The sequence below is a fragment of the Diprion similis genome, chromosome 8 (assembly GCF_021155765.1).
Source record: "Diprion similis isolate iyDipSimi1 chromosome 8, iyDipSimi1.1, whole genome shotgun sequence".
In the NCBI taxonomy this organism is placed as follows: domain Eukaryota; kingdom Metazoa; phylum Arthropoda; class Insecta; order Hymenoptera; family Diprionidae; genus Diprion; species Diprion similis.
Window position 1 is genome coordinate 18086217 of NC_060112.1, and position 20112 is coordinate 18106328.

Consider the following 20112-nt stretch of genomic DNA (forward strand, 5'->3'; position numbering starts at 1 on the left):
TTCCATGCAATTTGAAGCAATCACATTGTTATCTGAACTTATATTTTACTATTCAAATAATTATCACTTGTTAACAATTTGACAAATACTCAGTGTACGTACGCGTACTACTATCTCTCGTAATAACATTGTCAAAAAGTCTGCAAACCTCTTTGATGCAACATTTTTATCCCCCTGCAGCAGCAGCAGCAGCAGCAACCTCTTGATGTTTTCTTCCTCAACCGTGGAGCGTCATTCTTCCCGTTTTACTCGAGTACCGCGTATGCTCTGTTATTGTATAGCTGCACATGCATTGTGCATGTAAGGTGCACCACTAGTCGACTTTCAGGTTCACCTGTGCAGAGAGAAGGTGAGGTTTCTGCTCGCGGTCCTGCTCTGCCACAAGAACTGGGTTAAACAAATAGTGGTTTCCTGCTTCATGGTTCTAAACGCGCGGGGAGAAGATGAAGAGAAGCCACGCTTTTCAAAGAATTACACGCTGTTAGTCGTCATGTAGCACAAGTCGATGCATGGCGTCTCCTTAACAATAACTAGTTTATACAAATAATCGGCAATAATAATCTCTGCATTCCGGTTTTTTTTTCCCTCTTTTTGTTTTTTGTAAGATTTAAATAACATTAAACCGAGCAATTGACAATTTAAATTCAATTTTATACTCTTACCGCATTTTACAATTAGTGTTGTATCATCTTGCTGAATTCAGATCACAAAATCCAGAGTGAAACGATCAGTATCTCACGAAGCGAAGACGCACGCATTGATTTTCAGATCTGGTGATCTCGAAGTCTAGTATATAGAACTATAATGAGATGGTATATAGTTTGTTTCTTAAAATTTTTATGGTTTACAGATAAATGCATGTTCGTGTGGTTTAGGATTATAATAATGATATAGAAGCATGGCAGATATATTTCTGCAACGGAGAATGTTCAGAACAGTTTTGAAATTTCAAATTGGACGTTGAGATGTAAACGTTGTAATACTTGTAATACTTGTAATGCAACGATCATTTGACGGACAGTATTTACCTCATGGGAATCCCATAACCCTAGATAGGGGCATAGGTATAGGCGTAGGTATGTACATAAACCATACGAAGCGGCTGCTAGGCCTGCATGGATATCAAATCGCGGGATGAACGATCAAAGGATCAAAATGAAGTTACACTCGAGCGCGTGCATGTCTGACAGTAAGTAATTCCTACTCGAGTCTCTCTCTATCTCCGAAATACACGCATCTATGTCACGTATCGGTTTAATGACGTTTACGTAATTCTGGCATTCTTGGTCGAGATCCATTTTCCTGGCCCTTGAGTCTTCGTCAAGGTTGTTTCTGTATAATGACCAGCGTAGAACAATTAGGTGTGCAAATGAAAAATAATTGACACTTGGACATTTTTTCTTTTTTCGCGTGAAATTAACGCGTGACGTCAGAATGTGCTTAGATATAGATATACTACAATGTGAAAAGTGTGTAACATATGACGTCACGCGGAATTCGACTTCCTATATCTTTGTTAATGAATATTGAATTGAAAAAAGAAAAACAAGTGTTAATTATTTTTCGTCAATCTATCTGACGATACTAATGAAATTTTTTATTTGCACACCTAATTCTGTATAAGCGTAAAATGTGCGAAAGTGTCGAAAAGAAAAGTCTTGGATTTGTCGGTAAATACGGATAAATTTTTAGATTTTGATACTAATTCGTTGAAAGTTTTTATGGTGAAAAACAAATCTCCCGTCACAAAATCGAAAGCTTGCATAATCTCGGGTCATGTGGCTCAGCTGCATAGATCGGAAGAAAATTTTGCAACAACAAAAAAGCTGCTTCTCGTAAAACGTCTGTAGAAAGAACAGCTTTCGTAGGACTATTCATCAGGTTGAAGTTAGCAACTTTAGCGTGACGATGGATGGACGTGTAGAAAAAACTGTTTTATCCCAACTTTAGGATTGTTTGAAATTTCAGAAAAACCTCAATACAGTAGAACGTGTTCATATTTTCAAAAACAAACTCCCTCAAAATCATTCTAAAATTGCAAAAAAACATTTTTTTTTTTCTTGTAATCTTTAGCCAGGTTAACGTTAACTAACTTCAACCTCGTGACTATTCTTGGTTATAGTTCAAAGCTGTAAAAATATTTTTATGCCCCGATGGAATTACCATCACAAACTACACGGCAGAGAGCAGAACGCGAAGCGAATGCTCTCGCACGTAGTTTGTAATATGTACAATACATACATAATAAAAATTCCATCCCCTGACCGAGAAACCCAGATTTTTATTCCGCTCCACATTATTACATTTGTTACATATTACACGATAGAGAAAACATCGCACAATTTTTTTTCTCGGTCTCTCCTTTTTTTTCTATTCTTTTTTGATTTTTGTTTTACAAATTTATTTATCCCTCTGTTATTGCATAATTATTTTTACTGAACTGTGCTCTATATTATGTATAATAAAGCAATTTACACACATCGATGAAGTGAAATTATATTTACTTCTTGATCGGTCAATTTTTCATTTGCACGTGTTTCATGATATTGAAAATTATTTTAAACCTCGAGCGTCAGTCTTCCGGCCGGCCTCAGGCGTTCGTATATCGGGGGATGTTTTATTGGGGTTGACGTACGACGTCTCGCGGGCTTCATCTCGTCTCGACCTGATCCCTTTCCGAAATTTTGAAACCTCCCGCATCCTTCAAAAGTTATGATCATCCGCGGACATCCTGTCGCCCCGGTCTACTTGTAGGGAGAAGGAAAGGACGCCTGGAGCGCTTGTTACGCCCCTGATGTATTAATGACATGAGCAGCATCACCCGGAAGGACCGGGAAAAAATATATATTGAAAATCGATTCTCGATTCGCATCGTTATACCTTGCAAGGCTCCAAGGTACGCTTGAAATCTCCGATTTGTTTGGACAGAAATAAAAATTTAATGTTCAGATGGTGAATTGAGGTGATATTGATTAGGTTGACGTTGATTCTACGAGGATCGATCTTCTTAGCCTGGAATAACATACAAATAACAAAAAAATACAACGTAATTGTCGTATTGTTTGTCCAATGTTCATTGATTCAGAGTTCGTTTAATGTTTTTTTTTTGTTCTGTGAATTGCGATTGAAATTCTTGATTATCAAGAGAACGCAAGTTTTCATAAATTTAAATTTTTATGTCTTGGTAATTTGTTATTTAACACTTTTGAAATTAACTGGTATCCAGCTGTGATAAAATTTTTTTTATAAACAAACCAAATTTTACTTTTTGTCTCGTCTTAACTTACACTGCGATTCACAATCAGTCACTGCTTTTGAATATGTTTCACTTCGGACTGTATGATGAGCCCGGCATATTCTATCCTAAGAAAAATTACCCCTCATGTCCCGAGTTGACAAGTGCGATGCACTGCGATAATGAGCAATATTATTTCTGTCATAGTCAGACGTGCAGCAAAGCCGTAGCTGTCAACGCCCGGAGATCGCTGTTCTCGATTAGCAAGTGCAATCGCTAATGCGAGCTGCAGTGCCTCGTAGAATAGAATTGAATTGAAAGCAATTGCGTGCACATTTGCACCGTGAATGAACGACTCGAACTCGACGATATACTAATATTGCATATATACCACAACCGATTTAGCTGTTATTTATGTTTTTATTTTTTTTTTTTTTGATTGATAAAAATTTAATTATTATCAGGAAGTAATTGCTTAATAGAAGATGAGTAATTGGCACTTTATCTCGTATTATCTTTAGTTCGATTACAATTATTTATATGTTGTATATATATAGGTATATATATATATAACTCGATTCTATAATCCATAAATACGCGATGATGTATACATAGTTTTTTACTAGTCGTTGGATGAAAGTGATGTAGAGAATTTTTTATATTATTCACTAATAGGATGAAGAAATCGAGGGTTTATCGAGGAATACCTGGAAATCAGGGAACAGTCAGGGAATCCCTCGAATGGTTAGGGACAAAAATAAGTTAGAAAATGTTCGCCTTGAACGTTTATGTAACAAAATAATTTTTCATTAAATATTTCTGTGCTTAAGCTGGAATGTATATATAAATTACTTTTCTTCGCCATTAAATAGATCGTGATCGTGATCGATACTTAGCATTTTGTCCGGGGAAAAAAATCTGAATCTGGTGTTGAGAAAAGTCGGTAAATTTTTTTGACTGTTTTTAATTGCAAGCATGTTGTTGTTATGTAATTAATGAAAAACGAGAACCTTTACTTGATGAGCATATATATATATATATATATATATATATATATATATATATATATATATATATATAATATCGTCGTACAAGCTCTGCGTATAGCCATGCGTGTGCTTGTCACACGGTGACATTGCGACCAATCCCTTGTAACACGCGTCTGTGATGCATACTTCTAACTTCATACGCCTTTAGGCGTTGTCCACACTCGAATGAAAACGCTGCGCAATTATACATATATATAAGTTTGCTTCGAACTTCCGGTCTTGTTCGGTGTGTCTTGAAGGAGAAAATTACCTCCCTTTAAACACTCGTACATACATATTATATGCTGAATGATTATTTTCCACAGTGTGTGTGTGTGTGATTGTGTGTGTTTGTGATTCAGGCAATAAAGACACGCCTTATATACTGGGAACGTAATTACCGATATATATATATATATACCTAGGTGATATTATATGTTATAAATAACACACGTGTAAATTGGCGGCTTGGCATACGTCGGTTAAAAATAGACACGACATTTTCATAAGCCTATTTATTGCTCTAGGTTTCTCTTTCTTTCTCTCTCTTTCTCTCTCTCTCTCTCTCTCTCTGATTAGATCATACTTATAATATAGAATATTCAATACTATACCGATGTTGCATACTAACTATAATATTTAATGAATTATATATATACAGTTTGGGGTTTACTATTTTTAGATCAATGCGAACGTCGTTGGTTTAGGTGGTGGTAAATAATTAGAATTGTTGATTTGTAGGAGGATAAAAATGTATATGTATATATACATATATATGTAATTTTTAAGAAGACGAAAATGTAATTCGTAGAATTATCAAAATGTAGGAAGTCCAAGATTCTACATTTTGACAATCTGTATTCTAACCGTTTGATTTTTCTTGACTTTGTACATTTGTTAACAACTATATATAAATTAAGTTTTCATTTCTTGAAAAATTCGATAGTGTCTCCATTCTATTTTTTCGACCTCTCTACTTCTTCATCCCCACTCGTTGCTTCCTGTTTTTCTTTCTTTCTTTCTTTCTTTCTTTCATTTCTTCATTCTTACTTGATTTTATCGACATTATATCGCGCCCTCCACACTTGATTGACCGACTGACGGGTTGATTGCAAGGCAGAGTGAAGTGCAGTAGCAATCTTGCGTCGAGCCTGTTCAACCTGAACCCTTCGTACAATAACTCGATTCGCAATCGTTGCACTCCGGTTTTGTGCATATAATTATTTCTCCGTCAACGCTGTTATAGAGCAAGTCGCGTTGTTATATATCTGCATATTATATATTCCTCCACGGTTCTATGCACCCATGAATTATAATATTCAATATTTATTATCTTGAGGCCCTTCTATATACGTATATACAGCTATATACTCATTGCCTGTATTCAAATCAGTCAGACTCTCGTTTCACGGGTGGTTAATTTTCGTACACTCTTTATTTATTTATTTAGTTTTATTTTTTTCCTTCTTTTCTACTTCACTGTGTAACTTTTGCGAGCTCGGCATTTTAAAGTTCAATTCGCAAGTTTGCATTCACTGTACAGCGGTGCAGAATTTGCAAAACTGACACTGAATTCTAAGCGTAGGTACGATATACCTACGTATATAGGTATACCTATCTATCGTTGCAGAGGAATTATATTTCTGCAGAGTCGTATAGAGCCGTAGATTTACGGACTTGGACTTTGTCTATATGACTGGGTAAACAGCTGAGGAAAACAACGGATGAAGAGAATGATCCATTGTTCGAGAAATATCGTGCGGATTTCCCGGATGCTGGGATGAAGGGAAAAGCGTGGAAAACAACGGAAATGCATGGCAAAGAAACACGGCGATCAACCCGTTGCGCGTTGTTATATAAATTAATATTATCGTTGAAAACTTACTCGGTTTACCTTATTCATACATTATTGTTATATTACGTATAACATTTGCGTCTATCGACGGAATTTCGTACCGAAGTATTGACCTGGACAGCGAAAACTCGGCTACCGCAACCTGAAATCGATAGTTGAAAATTATAATTCACATTCTCGCACGTCGTTTTACGTTAACCGAATTATGCACTTATTATTATTTAGCATACATTTGGTAGGCCGATATGTGGGTGGAACGGATTTAGAAAAAGAAATGAAAATCAATTTACTGATACATTATTGCATGTTGTTTTCAAAATTAAATAATAATGCATATATGCTATATATGCGATATTACAATAAACTTGAATAATGCGAAAACAATCTATCACTATTATTGTTATTATTACGGTCTGCTATATATTTTATAACGATAAGATTAATTCGGGCAGCCGGTTTTTTTATGTTTCAACTGCAATTGATTTTACCAACTTCTCGCGTGTCTGATGCATGTCATCGTGTGTATGTATAACTGGAAAGATTCGTCTAATAGATAGCAAGTGGTCTAGATATATTCAAGGGCAATTATAAGGAATTAAGACGTATTAAGATTCATTGAATGTACGAATCAATTGAATACCTATTTCGCGAGGCGCGTAAAGGAAAAAAGTTTATTATATATTATTGTATAATATATTCCTTGTTTATGCGGTGTGAAAATTTATTTGACACTCTGTTGAAACGATTATAATATTTTACTTGATTTGGATTATTTGATTTGTTTTTTTTTTTTTTTTTTGTCTATAACGCTGCAAAAAATCTTATTTCTCATAGGCGTCAAAATTTGATCAGAAATTGATGAAAAACAGAAAAATTTTTATTTTTCGGTACCGTTATTAGGTACACTGCAAATACGGGATTTCAGACAGAGTAAATATCGCTATCGCATAGCGTATTCATCGGTTCGAATTTTGTGCAAAAAGCCACTCGCTTCTGGGCTTCGGTATGAATTTAAATTCACCCACGGTTGTGCGGTGGTTCGCCTTAATGAAACGTATCTGTTTCACCGTTTTAAATTCAAATGACTATAGAGGTATGTATAATATATTGTATATATATATATGTATATATTCGCATCACCGTCGGGTATAAAATACACGTAACGATTACACCGTTCGTGTCATTTCATTTTCGTGGAATTGTTTGAAGTTTGATTTCGCCTCAGGAATTCGATACACCGATGACTGTGTGAGGCTCGCTCATAACGCGATGATTAATCAGTTATCTCTTTCCCTGATAAGAGTGTCAGGAGGGGAATTTTCATTATTTTTTTTTTTAATTTTTTTTTCTCGTTTCTTTTTGTTTCGATTTTGATATCTCTGTCGAGAGCTATGCTCAGGAATTCCGGCGCCAAATGTATAATCCATGCCATTTCCGACGATGGGATCTTGTTCCAGAAACTTGCATGCGCACACACACTCTCTCTCTCTCTCCCTCTTTTTTTTTCTCTTATTCTAAGAAACGCTTTTGCATGACCGAATGTATACGCATATTATAACGAATGAATGAATGTTATATGAGCAATGCCCCAACCGCACTTATGAATTATATATGAAACGTTTGCGCGCGCTTCCGTCCATTGGGTATAAGGTATAAGGTATAAGGTATAAGGTATAAGGACTTGACACGTTATAAGTTTCGTGTTTACGACCAAAGCTGTGTTTTTTATCTTCGACATCCAACTTGATCCGCTATCGCTTCGCCACAGCAGATTTTACTATTAACCACAGTACCTACATATTAGTTATATGCACGGTGTATAATATACGAGCTTGTTATTTTCTTCAACGGAATTTCAGTGTAGGTATCTGTGACAGTTGTTTATTACTTATATACACGTTTGTCGAATAAAATATTAACTGAACTGTATAAATTTTTTATCTTTTTTTTCTTTTTTTCTTTTTTTTTTTAACGTGATACATTTTTTGCTTTTCTATAACAACTTTATTTCAATCGTATAAACGTGGATCGATTTTGGAATCGAATTTAGTTCGAATAAAGTCTGAGGAATTAGGTGCAGGGAGAAAATCGAAGTCGGAACACTATAAAGTGCCTCGGACTTCCGCTTGACAGTATTTTACCACGTTTGTTGGAAAATTGCTTATTCGCCGTACACTCGAGGGTGCGGTTGTGACGGTGCAAGTGTAACCTTATCAAACAAGCAGGGTTTGCCCGAGTTGGAGAAATTGCCGCTTTCTCGATTCGGACGACAAATTAACGATCCTGCTTACTGAGAATCTATATACACCTTGTACATAACTATAATACACATATATTATTAAACATCTATACAGTGGTTATCTACCTACGTCTCTATCCAAGTTTCACCGAAAGTGCAGCTTGAATTTATTTTATTTGTGTAATTCTTTTTGCCATTTGTCTTTACAGTGACTAAAATTTGTACTCAAATTGAATAAATATTGCTTAGTACACGCGAGTATTTGACCATTCATTTATTGCTGATTCACGTACTTATTCGGTCAGAGTATAGACGATCGTCAAGTATCCATGAATTCTTTGAAAAACCTGAACCACCGTTATCGCAATGTTGCCGATTGTACTCCGTTTTTGCGAAAAATGTGTCTACTGTTTCTTGATTTTTTTCGTTCCCTTTCGCTAATTACTCGTCTTAAAAGCGCTGTAAACCCTAAACTAGATCCAATCTAATATAATCATGATTTTATTCGTAAATTCTTTCCTCTCAAACATCATGATTCACGGAAAAAGTCACAGGTATACATATATTCCGTTTCTTCGTCCTCTGCAACTTGTAGGTATAGACTATCTTGACTAGAAGAGAAAAGAGAAAAGATGCCTACACGCGTGTCACACGCCTACCGTGTATGTATATTACGGTACAGAGACGAGAGCACTTTTCGTCGGCTATCTTACTCACATGCCTTCGCAACTAATTATGCTTAAATTATAATTTCTACCTGTTCAAGGATAATTATGTGCCTGTTCATAAAGCTTTCAGAGCCTGTCGTTAATACACTACAAGGCATGTACCATTCTCTCTCTCACTCACTCTCTCTCTCTCTCTTTTTCTCTCCCCCTCTTTTTCTCTCTTCCTTCTATCGTGAGTACCGAGCCTGTCAAGCGAGAGCAGACACGCGACAACCCTTCTTAAGGATATGAAATTAGTCGAATCGAGTCGAGTCGAGTCGAGTCGAGAGCAACTTTACTCACAATCAGAGAACAGCCGCTCGGCTGCTGTAACACCAGGCATCATGTATGACGACTCTGCCACTTGCATACATATAATTTCACCACCTCAACATCGCACATGTTTACTAACCCCACCGCGAGTTTCTTCCACGTTACCATATATTCATCTTCTTCCAATTTCATTCTCACTCGCTTTTTTACGTATACATGTATGTACCTACGTTACACATATTTTATACATATATATATATATATATATGTATATATATATATATATATTACATGTATAGAAAATAACGTTTCTGTCTCATCCTCAAGTTTTATTGCTCTCCGCCGACAGCTTTGACGACTGTATTATATTTAGTCATACATAGGTATATGGTATATGTATATGCCTATGTAAAACTTCGCATGGGGCAACGGGATCAAACGGGAAGGAAAAACTACTCCCGGCGTCACCGCTGTGGCTCGTCCTGAATTATAAGAAAATAAATATCCTTACGCGTCTCTTAAATTCAGTTCGCAAGACTCTTTTTATCCGGCCATTTGTTCTTTCAAACATTGCAGCCGGTTTATTAATATTTTCTTTTGTTCAAATCGTAAAAAATATATTTAAATCATTATTATATATGCATAAACGTATCATTTTGTTCGATAAAGTGAATGGTGGGGGAGAAAAAAGAAAAAAGAAATGAAAAAAAAAAGTAACATGAAATTTGACTGATGAATGAATCTGAGACGTGTAAAGACGCGTGTACAACGGATCGCCGGTGAAACGAGGAAATGAGATGCTTACTATTAGAAAGGTAGAAACGAGTGGTACAGGACACGTTACAACGTGTCTCTGTCTTTTCTTCTTGTGTTTAACGCGGTGTAAAACGAACCTTGGAACAATGCAAGGAACTAGCGGCAGCTATCACAACCTTAGAGAGTGGAGTGGAGTGGATTGGAGGGTATTGTACCGGATGTCTGAGACTTTATACGCGGACCAAGGCACGAACGCATAAAGTGCCTCCGTGCAGCTGGTGTGCATACATATGGGAGGTCTATTACACGTATGTCTCTATGTGTGTATATATATATTATGCCTTATTATACGCCATCATCATACTCGCAGAGAGAGGAAATTGATATATAAAGTATTCCTTTGATATAATTGCCGTCCGATCGGTACAGTCGCAGTTGTGTGTCTAGACATCGTGTGTATGTATTGCATTGTGTATAATTTATTCGTAATACCGCGAACCCTCAGGTATTATGTGTATGTATAGTAGGTGTGCCGTAGTTTGGAGGGAACGAACGCTTTCAACCTTTGGATTGTATTCGTGATACACACGGTATATTAATTTATTACTTCTTACCTCTGTTTACGACTGATGCGTACCTACATACGATAAACAATAAATAATGGGTGTATTAAATCAATTATAAAACGATGAATGATTCAAGTTTTAAATGCAAATTTTTATTATTTTTAATTTTCAATACATAAATAATAATTTGATTCGTTTGAAAATGGTTTCGAGCTTTTTCTTTCACCGTATGTAACGGGATTCATTTCTCATGCGTATGTTATGATTTATGTATACTATATACCAGACTTCCGGCGGGGATTGACGATTCTTACAGAGTAAGGGCGAACTGAAGTAAACCGCAAAGGGTTTCACCTCATCCGGAGATATTTGCGAATAAAGTACTTACGCCGCCGCAAACGACATACCTCAGACCCCTTGATGGAGGTTTTAGGGTAATTGATGTACCTACCCTCTCGGTCTTGCCAAATTCCGTCGAGTCCGTTATACCAAACGCATCTCGAACCCTCGCTGCATAATCGGCTTACTATGGTAAGAGCGTGTCCTTATTCGTGTAACATTTTTTTCCTTTTCCCTTTTCATATATACTTGTACTAGACGCTTACGAAATCGGTTGTTAATCCGATTCACATGTTATTTCCACTCTTTGCGACGTATCGTTTCTATGTAGATAAACAGTTTGTAAGATTGTTTTTTTATAAATCATTAATTACAGATGCAATCGTCTTTAAGATGAATAACCTGGTGAGAATAATGAACTAATAACGAAAATTGTATTAGAAGAGATGACAGAAGTCGAAAGCATGCCGAAAATCGATGCCGAGTGAAGAGGATCGGGAAATTTCTTCTATTTCTTCGGACTATTATTTTCCTCGGGGGTAACGTTAACTCAAGGATCTATCGGTCCCGTGCGTTTACGAGGATCGAAGATGAATTTATACGACGATCTTCTCGCCGCTGATACTACTATGTACGTCGAATCTCTGCTGCCGGGTGAAAGAGATATTTTTGGGGATTGACTAAATATATGCGAGCGATTTATGATATTCCGTATTTTTCGCGCGGAAAAAGGGCCGGCTTTGAATTTTTTTTTTTTTGGATTTGCAGTTTCGGTGGGTTGCAGAGTTTATATAACCTGATGCGAAACACATGGTTCGAAAATATTTTTTCGCAACGGTGTAAAAATAAATAAATTGGAAATTAGAAATTCAACTGATTTTTAGTTTTCGCTTACCTACAGGTATAGAATTATACGTATAGAATCATTTTTGCAAATTAAGGGGATAAAATTTTTTGGCTGATAACCGCACGCGGATACCCAGAATCGTTTTGAAAAACTGTCACATCCACGGCTTCATTATTATTATTATTATTATTATTATTATTATTATTATTATTATTATTATTATTTTAATTATTCATTTTATGAAATAAGGTTCAACTTTGATCACGAACTCTTCTTCTTCCGAGATATTCTCTTCCCGGCTGCAGCTGAGCTGGAAATCCGGTTGCGGACCGCGGAGAGATCCAACTTGGGGGGGAAAAAACTGCATCGAATGATGATAAAAATCCCAGCAGTCGGAGCTGAGATGGTATACATGTGCGCAGTCTGCATGGTTGGTTCGAGTTTTTTACTCGCGTTGCAAACTGACGGGGATTTTTGCCGGCAAGGCCACGAAGGAAGTGTAATTATAAAGCGAACAACGCCTACCTCGTATCTTGTGTTGTATAAACCTTACGCGTACGGGGATTATACATACGTTATACGTAAAATCTTACACGACGACATTCGTCTGCATCTGCATCTGCATCTGCATATCTGGAATTGCATGCAGGCGAGAAAGTAAAGAAGGAATTTTCTCTCTTCATATCCACTGAATGTAAACTGTATACTTTTTATTCGTATAATCACGCGATGGGAATGAAATCTGTTTCGAGTTATTCAACTTGGCACGTTTTACGTATTTTCACTCTGAGCCACTTTTATAATAATAATCGATGCTCGTTCGAAATATTACGTTACCTATTTTATAACGTATATATAGTATATTGTTACGTCATACCTATATATATATACTTTGTATAATTATGTTTCTTTCTTGTTGTTACAGATGACCGGATACCGCTGTATAATCCTATCTTAGTGAAAACTGGTGCGTAATATTATTATTGAATTCGATCACACTTACTTATTATTCTACTAGCAATTTTCAGTGGCTTATGAAAAAATAATACGAGATTGTGAAAATAATTATAGTTTAACATAAACATATGATATCAACCTTCCGATATCAAGATCTGTCCTAGAAAATATCAATATGGAAATTTCTTTCCAAACATCGAGAAAAGGAGAGTAAGGAACGGAATATATATCCCGTCTATCGATACGAGTATCGATATCAGATACAAATATGTACTACGTATTACAGAAACGTGCACGAATATTATTATACATATACATATACATATGGGGCATTCCAGGTCAATTCGACAAGGGGTGTGACCCTCACCCTCTCCAATCTGAATCTTAATGACCGGGGGTGTTTCGTTAGCCTAAAATAACATCTCCAAATTTTTCTCAGATTTTTACCAAGCCCCCTGACGCCCCCCCGACCCCTTAAGATGATATTTTCGAAAACGGTCAATCGGACATTTTTGAAAATTATGAAAAAAATTACATAAATTCTGTAGGCAAAAAGAAAAATATCCCAACCAAAATCGAAGTGGGCAGGCAAAACGGTAATTGTTTATCAATTTTTTTACTGAATAATTTTTTTTTTCAGTAATTTCGATTTTTTCGCATTTTTCAGGATTCAATATATTTTATTGATTATATAGATTATATAGGAAAATATATTGAATCCTGAAAAATGTGAAAAAAATCGAAATTACTGGAAAAAAAAAAAAATTATTCAGTAAAAAAATTGATAAAAAATTACCGTTTTGCCTGCCCACTTCGATTTTGGTTGGGATATTTTTCTTTTTGCCTACAGAATTTATGTAATTTTTTTCATAATTTTCAAAAATGTCCGATTGACCGTTTTCGAAAATATTATCTTAAGGGGTCGGGAGGTGTCAGGAGGCTTGCTAAAAATCTGAGAAAAATTCGGACATGCTATTTTAGGCTAACGAAACACCTCCGGTCATTAAGACTCAGATTGGAGAGGGTGAGGGTCAGACCCTTGTCGAATTGACCTGGAATGCCCCATATACATATATACATATGCATACCTACTAGAATGTAATATTTTTTCAATTTTCCACCGCATGTTCCCGGAACGGTCTCCGTACGACGTTTACCTTATAGTGTATCATACCCCGCGTACGTTTTCTTCCCCCTTAACCCACCCCAGAACAGTTACACCCCTTACTCTATATGTGTATAGTATGTACATACTCGTGTACATTGTACATACCTACCTATAATAACCCGCACGCTTTTCGCGAACCATCAAACAGGCATGCGCGATCCCTTGGAAAATAGTATATTTTAGGGGTCGGTTGGTCGGTTTTCGTGCGCATAGATGGCATGTCTACGTATAAAATATACATACATGTAGGTACATGTTATGGAGCATCGCCTTTCTCTCCTTCACTTTTTGTATAGGTATACAAGCCTAGCGCCTGCTGGTTGAATAGTGTGGGTTTTGCAGCAGCCCTTGCTTGGGATTTTGAGGGGTGTGGGGGGGGGGGGGGGGGGTGGTTGGCAAACTGGGGTGGCCAGAAACGCGTATCTGAAATTCTCTTCACGGTCCTCAAGACTCGCGCGATCCCTCGAGGCCACTTTGCACCAAAGGCTTCTGGCTGCACTGGAGCTGCACTGGGATTCGAAGATCTTTTCACATTTCCTTTTCTCGTTTTTACAGCGATACACGTTACGGTGAATTTTATTTGGCTGCAGTTTGTATAGTGATGGTATTTTGAGAAATATTAAATCACCTTTTCGACATTGTTATGCGGTTGAATATGGCGAACGGTGATAGAATTTACGAAATGTTGACGAAGGAAAGGGGGAAGAGGAAAGAAACTAACGAAACATACTTCAAGACATAAATTTATCCTTGCAAATTTGCATAAGATCAACTGTCAACAGCATTCAACAAGTTTAATCAACTTTCTCTCCGTATTATAATATACGTTGATATTTCATAGTTGCGTAAATTTACGATGAAGATTAATTTTACGCACAGAGCGAACGCGGCAAGACTTGTGTAACAAAGTATTTCGAATGTATAATTATAAATTATAATTTTATTAATGATTTTTTCAAATGTCTTTTTATCGTCTTGAGAAGCATGTCGCAGTTTGCAAATTTCTGCGCGAGGATCGTTGAGAAACGAATTAATTACGGTGGGTTTTAATTTCCGCCTTATTTTGCTCGTTTTGAATTTCTGTCTATTTCGCGAAATTTAATCCAGTCAAGTTTCTCTCTACACCTGCACCGTCGTCTTATATAGATATTCTCAGTTTTCTCGCAGCGTCGACGTCTCTCTGCAATTGAGAACCACTGTCTATACATATATACATATGTATACGTGTATATGTATGTATGTGTTTGCTCGGCGGAAGGGCGGGGCGAGAGGAAGTCGTGGTTCCTCGCAAAGGGGATCTCGTTTCCTGATTCGGTCGACTCGTCGTCCTCCTTCTTTAATACACCACCCGAGTTTTGATTTTTCCTCTCTTCGAATCGATAGATTATAGAGATAAGAAAATAATTTATATAGATTTGAGTTATACGATAAGGCATTGAGGCATTTTTCATCTCAACTCAATTGTAATTGTGCAGCTTTAATTCTCACTTTTTTCCATCTGATACAATTCACCAAAATCTGACGAATAAATTGTGAAGAAAAATATTTCACATCACTTACGTTTTTTTTTTTAAATTTCTGATCAAAATTGTCGCTTGATTTTTTTTTTCAACAACTTCAAAATCTGAATACAGTTTGAATTTGAGTGATTATTTAGAGGTAAAGTATCAAATATCAATTTCACGTTGTTAATCCGATTAGTATGGAATTCTGATCCTTGTATTAATATATGCGTGTATATGTGTATACCTATATGCATATGTGTAATACGGGATAATCCGACATTTATATTATTTTCATAACAAAACTTGAGTCGTATAATATTTGTCAAACGTGAGAATCTCCACAGCTCATGTAACTCGGATTACAAAACACGTTTACACCCACAAATCTTGACCCTTCACCACCGCCCTATACGACCTGTAATTTATAATGCAATATTCAAAGAATTTCTTCGTATAATTTAAACAAAATAGCAATATCATTTACCCATGTTTATTAAATATGGTCCGGAATTAAAACATAAATATATGCTACAGATAAAATATATGGTGGTAAAATGTATGATTTTATCCATACGGCGCACGTACGTAACAACGTTTTACGCGAACGTGAAGGTATATCGACTTTGGCGACGGACGGATTCGTATATCCATGTGTAAGCTTCGGAGCGCATTGAAAGATTGAGAAAACTTTAACGTCTCTCTTTTTCGACGGCATCGGGAGGAGACGATGCGATGCGACTTAACCATTTCGATCGACAGTATCCTCACGTTTACCAATTTAGAGAAGAAGAAGACGGATGAGATGAAGAAAAATGAGACCTTAGAAAAACTTTTCGTTTTTCGTATAACGCAGTTTTGACGGATCGATGGTTTTTTGGGGTTTTTTGGGGTTTTTTTTTCTTCACACGCCTCGCGTATGCGTCCCATCGGTGAATCTCGTAGCTTGTACATATTGCACTGCTAAAAGTGTGCAACTTCCGCTTTTACGATGTCATAAGATTCCCGAGCCAAGGTTTACTTGGGAATTAAAATCCGGTCTGTCAAGCTTTGTTGCTCTTGAAGCCGTCACAAAGGGTCGTCGCATCCTCTTTTCTTTCTTCTTCTTCCGTGTAAACTACTCTTTCTCACTCTCTCTCCCTCTCTCCCATCTCTTAGCTAAGAGGAACTCTACAGCGCGTAGTACTAGAAGCTACTATATTCTGGCTTTATACTCTTTTGTTGAAAAAAAAAAATGTCCCCCGGGTTGTTGGTTCTCTGAGGTATAAAAGATACCCGCAATCGCGACGACAAGATTCACCTTCTCCTCGTGTCAAAGCCGCGGACATTTGGCTCCTCAAAACTGAGGCTATTCTTCTCTTTTGTCAAGTTTTCACGTTTATATAACTGACCAACCTCGAAAACACCGGAACGCTGAGTTTGCCAAATTTCGTAATAATCTAGTCGAGATCAAACTGTCTAACCCGAGTTATTTTGGGACGGAATTTAGAGGCTGCGCCATTTTCAATGAAAATTATGAACCTCTTTTTTCTCCCCCCAAAATTTAACTTAACGCACTCCGGGGTTAATTTAAACCTTTTGGTAATTCGGGAGCGCTGCATCGCGGGATCGTTGGAAACTGGATGAGGAGGGTGGATGAGAAAAATCTCTGTCCGAGTATAAGAGTATTAAAAAATTAAAACCTTCAAGTTTTAGCTTCTTAGCCCGACGGCCTTCGAGCTCATCAGCTGAATTTCCGCTGGGTGCAATATTCGCCTCGGGTTGTTAAGTAGACTTTTCACAGAGTTGGATAAAAATGAGAAAAGAAAGAAGAGAGTGAAGCGTAAAGAGAGGAGAAAAAACTTTCAAATATCCCGAATATCCAATATATATATATATATATATATATGTATATATAATACCGTATAATCCATTCTCTTTGTTCCCCGTAGGGTATAACGAACCTCAGCAATTTTCCATGCCCTTTCGCCGAAGATGATCCTTCCTTCTACAAAGTCTAGACGCTGTTATACCTACTTCCTTTTAATTTGGCTATAAAAAGATGAAAACGAGGATGAAGGATAGAAAGGAAACAGAAACTTCGTAGTCGATATGTTTATCACAAACGATTTGCGATATGTCTATAGAATATAGGTAGGATAATACGCAGATACTTTTACCCATCTTATTCGAGAAAAGTAATAACTTCGGCATTAAATAACCCTGTGAATGCAGCTTGCTTAATCGATTCTCGATCACATTAACGCGACTCGCACTCGAACTAATTCTCCCCATGTACTTTCAATTTATCGCGAATCTTTCCCTTCTTCTTCGACATCGTTGCTTGAGACTTTGTTTCGAACAAAGATGCGTATTCGAGTAATATTTTTTTTCTATTCGTAGAAATGTAACACCTTCAATTTCCTCGCATCACTTGATCCGAAAGGAGTCGTCACGTACGAATAAACGCTAATACACGTTCAGAAGAAAGATGTTCGAGAAGGTTAACTCTGACTTTTACGTTTATGCCCAAAGTTTTTAATCATATTTATATTAAATAACGTAAATTTAAAAATTACACATTAAATAATCGTAATTGAGAGAAGATATATTAAACTGACATATAATGTTAAAATAACACGAATATTGAGTGAACATAGTTGAAATATCAAATGGACGAGATACGAAAAAATTTCCCGAACTAAGGAAAAGGTTTTTAATTTAAACTAAAGGTCTGAAATTTTCAAAGAATCTTTTTTTTCCAGTCGCCCATTTCGCCCCTATACATGTATTATTCTTCTAACGAAGAACTAGTGGAAGAAAGTTAATTATCGTCAAACTCTCCTCGGGGCAATCAGCAAGCAGCGAACGCGTCTCCTTATACCTTATACCTACCTTTCCACCGATCCTTCCCTCCCTCCCTCCCTCCCTCCCTCCCGCCCTCCCTCCTACTCGGCCCTTAATTAAGCTCCACCTCAGCAGCTCATAGGTGGTCGTCAGGTCTTCCAGCGCTTGCAGGCAGGCTATGCAATTATCGTCTCTTCCACTATTGGTACCTGTGGACACCTACGAAGTTATACACTCTGCAATACCGACGTTGTTGGAGAATCGCATTGTGTTTTAAAGGGGTTCAACTCCCGGCTGACTGCGTACGCCCGAAGACAATGAAACTGCTGATAACAATGCTCGCTGCACAGTTGTTGCCTGCATTCTGAACCACTGTTGCTCATATTCCACAACTACTGTGCATACGTATGCTTATGCACCTTGTGTGTTTAGCGACATTTCCAGCGCTATTCTGTCCTGCATATTCCGCTTAAACGCTCAGGTATAGCATCGCGTGTCTAATGGCATAACGTCGTAAGCGCCATCGTATTTAAATACGACGCTTCGATGTTGAAAAGGGCAAAAGGGCGTATATTTTTTATTTATTTATTTTTCATCGTATTTGGCTTAAAGCATGAAAATATTGTAAGAAACGTTGAAATTGAGTATCAGTTTAATTGAGAGCGAAAGGTCGTATGTACCGGTAGATACGACATTCTGTTTAGAACGATTCAATCTCAAAAAACTATGTCGACCAATTTCATAAGGTTGTATCTGCTGAAAATAATTTTTTTCCACGTTACTTGTCAACGGAAAATAGTTGCACTTGCCTAACATACTAACTTTTGCTATTATATTTTACAAACGATTAATTTCAATTGAATCATAAGTTTTTATCATATTCAGCATGTATGGTGAAAAAAAAAAAATTGCACCCCTTTTGACGCTAAATTCTCATTTTGGTGGTTATGACCTTATGCCATTAGACACGCTATATTATTTTCTGGATTATTTCACGCATTTTAACGCACGTTGCTTGTGACTACCGATTCTCTCTGATAATATTTTATCATACTTTTATTATCGTAATATCGTCGTTTGTTCTCTTTGTACGAGCATTTGCAGTTAACGCGTCTGCACTTTTCTTTTAATTACAATGAAATTTCCCTCTTCACCGAACCTTTTACTCTTTCTTTAATATGCTAAAATCCTGCAAAAGAATTTAATTCAACCACGTTCAAAGCGCTGTGATGAAACACCTAGAAGCTCGTAATACGCAGTAGCCGTTGGTGAGAATTTCTGCCATGTCGTTTTCAAAATTACTTTTCTACGCTTTAGTAATTAGTTAATCAGTTTTCTTCGGACTGTATCGACTGTAATTTTTCTCACGTATTTTTCATTTGGCAACTCGATTAACATCGTTATACAAATATTTTTTAAATATCCTCCAAATGCACAAGTCAATTGAATTACAAAAGGCTCGCAGGGCAATTTGTTCAATCCTTGAACATCAAGTATTTCGACAAATTTCAGCCCTACGAAACACACTCTGTACGGATCTTATATGTATATACACACACATACACACGTGCATCATTTTGCACTGAGAAATTTACGCTCATCTATATAATATCATGCTTATATAAGTGAGAGCTGCAATCGTATACGATATCGCGCCATTGGTAGCACCTGGATCCATTCACCTGAGATTTGTACAGGCGCCTGTACAAACACACGATTCACCGTCTGTTACACACTGCAAGTATAACATTATGTACAGCATACACACCCACGTATTTATCACCACATACCTACCTTATACATGTGTGTAAATA

At 36.8% G+C, this 20112-nt stretch overlaps 1 long non-coding RNA gene across 1 annotated transcript in view; it reads left to right on the forward strand.

Annotated features, from left to right (window-relative positions):
* LOC124409229 overlaps positions 1-20112 on the forward strand; it is a 67736-nt gene that overhangs the window by 11633 nt on the left and 35991 nt on the right. Inside the window, exon 2 of the long non-coding RNA XR_006929503.1 lies at positions 12771-12812. This is a non-coding gene — a long non-coding RNA (uncharacterized LOC124409229). The remainder of the gene's footprint in view (positions 1-12770; positions 12813-20112) is intronic.